Source organism: Cebidichthys violaceus, unplaced genomic scaffold, assembly GCF_023349555.1.
Source record: "Cebidichthys violaceus isolate CVI_PGR_0920_01 unplaced genomic scaffold, fCebVio1.0.p SCAF_12, whole genome shotgun sequence".
Classification (NCBI taxonomy): Eukaryota; Metazoa; Chordata; class Actinopteri; order Perciformes; family Stichaeidae; genus Cebidichthys; species Cebidichthys violaceus.
The window spans coordinates 13,546,519-13,552,405 of record NW_027176285.1 but is presented as its reverse complement, the minus strand read 5'-3'; the positions used below and the strand labels follow the sequence as shown (position 1 = coordinate 13,552,405).

Below are 5,887 nucleotides of genomic sequence, written 5' to 3'. Positions count from 1 at the left end.
CTGGTCCTGTTGAAGTCTTATTATTGAAGTTGATGCAAATATTCACAATTTTTCCTTTTACTCTTTATTTTTTTTTTACTCTGATATTATACTATGCTTTTTACTCTATTACACTATGATTTTTTTTTTCTGATGTTTTTACAACATACTATACTTTGACCTTTTTGTGACACACTATTTTCGACATACTATAATATGACTTTTCGACATGCTATACTATGACTTTTTTATGACTTTTTTTCGACATACTATACTGTGACTTTTTTCGACATGCTATACTATGACTTTTTTCGACATACTATAATATGACTTTTTTCGACATACTGTACTATGACGTTTTTATGACTATTTTTGACATACTATACTATGACTAATTTCGACATACTATAATATTACTTTTTTCGACATACTATGACTGTTTTTTCCATTTTTTGACATGCTATACTATGACTGTTGTTTCACTTTTTTCGACAGGCTATACTATGACTGTTTTTTTACTTTTTTCGACATGCCATACTATGACCGTTTCTCAATTTTTTCGACATGCTATACTATGACCGTTTTTCACTTTTCTCGACAGGCTATACTATGACTGTTTTCGGTAGGCTATACTATGACTATTTTCGACATAATATACTATGACTGTTTTTTGACTTTTTTCGACATGCTATACTATGACCGTTTTTCAATTTTTTCGACATGCTATACTATGACCGTTTTTCACTTTTTTCGACAGGCTATACTGTGACTGTTGTTTTACTTTTTTTGACATGCTATACTATGACTGTTTTTTACTTTTTTCAACATGCTATACTATGACTTTTTTTTTTTACTGTTTTTGACATGCCATACTATGACCGTTTCTCAATTTTTTCGACATGATATACTATGACCGTTTTTCACTTTTCTCGACAGTCTATACTATGACTGTTTTCGACAGGCTATACTATGACTGTTTTCGACATAATATACTATGACCGTTTTTTTACTTTTTTTACTTTTTATGACTGTTTTCGGCAGGCTATACTATGACTTTTTTCGACATGCTATACTATGACCGTTTTTCACTTTTTTTGACAGGCTAAACTATGACTGTTGTTTTACTTTTTTCGACATGCTATACTATGACTGTTGTTTTACTTTTTTCGACATGCTATACTATGACTTTTTTTTTTCGACACGCTATACTATGACCGTTTTTTTACTTTTTTTGACAGGCTGTACTATGACTGTTTTCGACATAATATACTATGACAGTTTTTTTATTTTTCGACATGTTATACTATGACGTTTTTTTATTTTTCAACATGCTATACTATGACATTTTTTATTTTTTGACATGACTATTTCATCATGCATCACTGAAACATTAAAACTCATTCCCATACGGGGAGTTGAACCTAGGACACCTGGGTGAAAACCAGGAATCCTGACCGCTAGACCATATGGGACATATTGGACTATACATTTTTCATCTTTTTTGACATACTATACTGTGACTTTTTTTGGACTTGCTATACTATGACCGTTTTTCAATTTTTTTGACATTTTATACTATGACCGTTTTTCACTTTTTTCGACAGGTTATACTATGACTGTTGTTTTACTTTTTTTGACATGCTATACTACAGACTGTTGTTTTACTTTTTTCGACATGCTATACTATGACTTTTTTTTACTGTTTTCGACATGCTATACTATGACTGTTTTTTACTTTTTTCGACACGCTTTACTATGACCGTTTTTTAACTTTTTTTGACAGACTATACTATGACTGTTTTCGGCAGGCTATACTATGACTGTTTTCGACATAATATACTATGACAGTTTTTTTATTTTTCGACATGTTATACTATGATGTTTTTTTATTTTTCAACATGCTATACTATGACATTGTTTTATTTTTTGACATGACTATTTCATCATGCATCACTGAAACATTAAAACTCATTACCATACCGGGAGTTGAACCCAGGTCACCTGGGTGAAAACCAGGAATACTGACCGCTAGACCATATGGGAAGTATTTGACTATATGTTTTTCATCTTTTTTGACATACTATACTATGACTAATTTCGACATACTATAATATTACTTTTTTCGACATACTATGACTGTTTTTTCCATTTTTTGACATGCTATACTATGACTGTTGTTTTACTTTTTTCGACAGGCTATACTATGACTGTTTTTTTACTTTTTTCGACATGCCATACTATGACCGTTTCTCAATTTTTTCGACATGCTATACTATGACCGTTTTTCACTTTTCTCGACAGGCTATACTATGACTGTTTTCGGTAGGCTATACAATGACTATTTTCGACATAAAATACTATGACTGTTTTTTGACTTTTTTCGACATGCTATACTATGACCGTTTTTCAATTTTTTCGACATGCTATACTATGACCGTTTTTCACTGTTTTCGACAGGCTATACTGTGACTGTTGTTTTACTTTTTTTGACATGCTATACTATGACTGTTTTTTACTTTTTTCAACATGCTATACTATGACTGTTTTTTTTTTACTTTTTTCAACATGCTATACTATGACTGTTTTTTTTTTACTGTTTTTGACATGCTATACTATGACTGTTTTTTGACTTTTTTTGACATGCCATACTATGACCGTTTCTCAATTTTTCGACATGATATACTATGACCGTTTTTCACTTTTCTCGACAGTCTATACTATGACTGTTTTCGACAGGCTATACTATGACTGTTTTCGACATAATATACTATGACCGTTTTTTTACTTTTTTTGACATGCTATACTATGACCGTTTTTCACTTTTCTCGACAGACAGGCTATACTATGACTGTTTTCGGCAGGCTATACTATGACTGTTTTCGACATAATATACTATGACTGTTTTTTTACTTTTTTCGACATGCTATACTATGACCGTTTTTCAATTTTTTTGACATGCTATACTATGACCGTTTTTCACTTTTTTCGACAGGCTATACTATGACTGTTTTTTTTACTTTTTTGACATGCCATACTATGACCGTTTCTCAATTTTTTCGACATGCTATACTATGACCGTTTTTCACTTTTCTCGACGGGCTATACTATGACTGTTTTCGACAGGCTATACTATGACTGTTTTCGACATAATATACTATGACCTTTTTTTTACTTTGTTTGACATGCTATACTATGACCGTTTTTAAATTTTTTCGACATGCTATACTATGACTGTTTTTCACTTTTTTCGACAGGCTATACTGTGACTGTTGTTTTACTCTTTTTGACATGCTATACTATGACTGTTTTTTTTTACTGTTTTTGACATGCTATACTATGACTGTTTTTTTACTTTTTTTGACATGCTATACTATGACCGTTTTTCACTTTTTTCGACAGGCTATACTATGACTGTTTTCGACAGGCTATACTATGACTGTTTTTGACATAATATACTATGACTGTTTTTTGACGTTTTTCGACATGCTATACTATGACCGTTTTTCAATTTTTTCGACAGGCTATACTTTGACTGTTTTCGACAGGCTATACTATGACTGTTTTTGACATAATATACTATGACTGTTTTTTTACTTTTTTCGACATGCTATACTATGACAGTTTTTTTTTACTGTTTTCGACATGCTATACTATGACCGTTTTTTAATTTTTTTTGACAGGCTATACTATGACTCTTTTCGGCAGGCTATACTATGACTGTTTTCGACATAATATACTATGACATTTTTTTTCATTTTTCGACATGTTATACTATGACGTTTTTTTATTTTTCAACATGCTATAGTATGACATTTTTTTACTTTTTGACATGACTATTTCATCATGCATCACTGAAACATTAAAACTCATTCCCATACCGGGAGTTGAACCCGGGCCACCTGGGTGAAAACCAGGAATCCTGACCGCTAGACCATATGGGACATATTTGACTATACGTTTTTCATCTTTTTTGACATACTATACTGTGACTTTTTAGCGACTTGCTATATTATGACCGTTTCTCAATTTTTTCGACATGCTATACTATGACCGTTTTTCACTTATTTTGACAGGCTATACGATGACTGTTGTCGACATAATATAATATGACTGTTTTTTGACTTTTTTCGACATGCTATACTATGACATTGTTTTATTTTTTGACATGACTATTTCATCATGCATCACTGAAACATTAAAACTCATTACCATACCGGGAGTTGAACCCAGGTCACCTGGGTGAAAACCAGGAATCCTGACCACTAGACCATATGGGAAATATTTGACTATACGTTTTTCATCTTTTTTGACATACTATACTGTGACTTTTTTTCGACTTGCTATACTATGACCGTTTTTCACTTTTTTTGACAGGCTATACTATGACTGTTTTCGACAGGCTATATTATGACTGTTTTCGACATAATATACTATGACTGTTTTTTTACTTTTTTCGACAGGTTATACTATGTCTGTTTTTTGACTTTTTTCGACATGCTATACTATGACCGTTTTTCAATTTTTTTGACATGCTATACTATAACCGTTTTTCACTTTTTTCGACGTGCTATACTATGAACGTTTCTCAATTTTTTCGACATGCTATACTATGACCGCTTTTCACTTTTTTCGACAGGCTATACTATGGCTGTTTTCGACAGGCTATACTATGACTGTTTTCGGCAGGCTATACTACGACTGTTTTCGACATAATATACTATGACTGTTTTTTGACTTTTTTCGACACGCTATACTATGACCGTTTTTCACTTTTTTCGACAGGCTATACTATGACTGTTTTTGGACTTTTTTCGACATGCTATACTATGACCGTTTCTCAATTTTTCCGACAGGCTATACTATGACCGTTTTTCACTTTTCTCGACAGGCTATACTATGACTGTTTTCGACAGGCTATACTATGACTGTTTTTGACATAATATACTATGACTGTTTTTTGACGTTTTTCGACATGCTATACTATGACCGTTTTTCAATTTTTTCGACAGGCTATACTTTGACTGTTTTCGACAGGCTATACTATGACTGTTTTTGACATAATATACTATGACTGTTTTTTTACTTTTTTCGACATGCTATACTATGACAGTTTTTTTTTACTGTTTTCGACATGCTATACTATGACCGTTTTTTAATTTTTTTTGACAGGCTATACTATGACTCTTTTCGGCAGGCTATACTATGACTGTTTTCGACATAATATACTATGACATTTTTTTTCATTTTTCGACATGTTATACTATGACGTTTTTTTATTTTTCAACATGCTATAGTATGACATTTTTTTACTTTTTGACATGACTATTTCATCATGCATCACTGAAACATTAAAACTCATTCCCATACCGGGAGTTGAACCCGGGCCACCTGGGTGAAAACCAGGAATCCTGACCGCTAGACCATATGGGACATATTTGACTATACGTTTTTCATCTTTTTTGACATACTATACTGTGACTTTTTAGCGACTTGCTATATTATGACCGTTTCTCAATTTTTTCGACATGCTATACTATGACCGTTTCTCAATTTTTCCGACAGGCTATACTATGACCGTTTTTCACTTTTCTCGACAGGCTATACTATGACTGTTTTCGACAGGCTATACTATGACTGTTTTTGACATAATATACTATGACTGTTTTTTGACGTTTTTCGACATGCTATACTATGACCGTTTTTCAATTTTTTCGACAGGCTATACTTTGACTGTTTTCGACAGGCTATACTATGACTGTTTTTGACATAATATACTATGACTGTTTTTTTACTTTTTTCGACATGCTATACTATGACAGTTTTTTTTTACTGTTTTCGACATGCTATACTATGACCGTTTTTTAATTTTTTTTGACAGGCTATACTATGACTCTTTTCGGCAGGCTAT

The 5,887-nt window shown here is 32.3% G+C and overlaps 3 non-coding genes across 3 annotated transcripts; all 3 read right to left on the bottom strand.

Moving 5' to 3' along the window:
- Positions 1-3,848: 3,848 nt before the first annotated feature.
- On the bottom strand, positions 3,849-3,920 carry trnae-uuc (transfer RNA glutamic acid (anticodon UUC)). The gene has a single exon. It is a non-coding gene; the product is annotated as a tRNA-Glu (tRNA).
- A 264-nt stretch (positions 3,921-4,184) lies between these two features.
- trnae-uuc (transfer RNA glutamic acid (anticodon UUC)) lies at positions 4,185-4,256 on the bottom strand. The gene has a single exon. It is a non-coding gene; the product is annotated as a tRNA-Glu (tRNA).
- Positions 4,257-5,337: 1,081 nt separating this feature from the next.
- Positions 5,338-5,409, bottom strand: trnae-uuc (transfer RNA glutamic acid (anticodon UUC)). Its single transcript has one exon. It is a non-coding gene; the product is annotated as a tRNA-Glu (tRNA).
- Between the last annotated feature and the right edge of the window lie 478 nt (positions 5,410-5,887).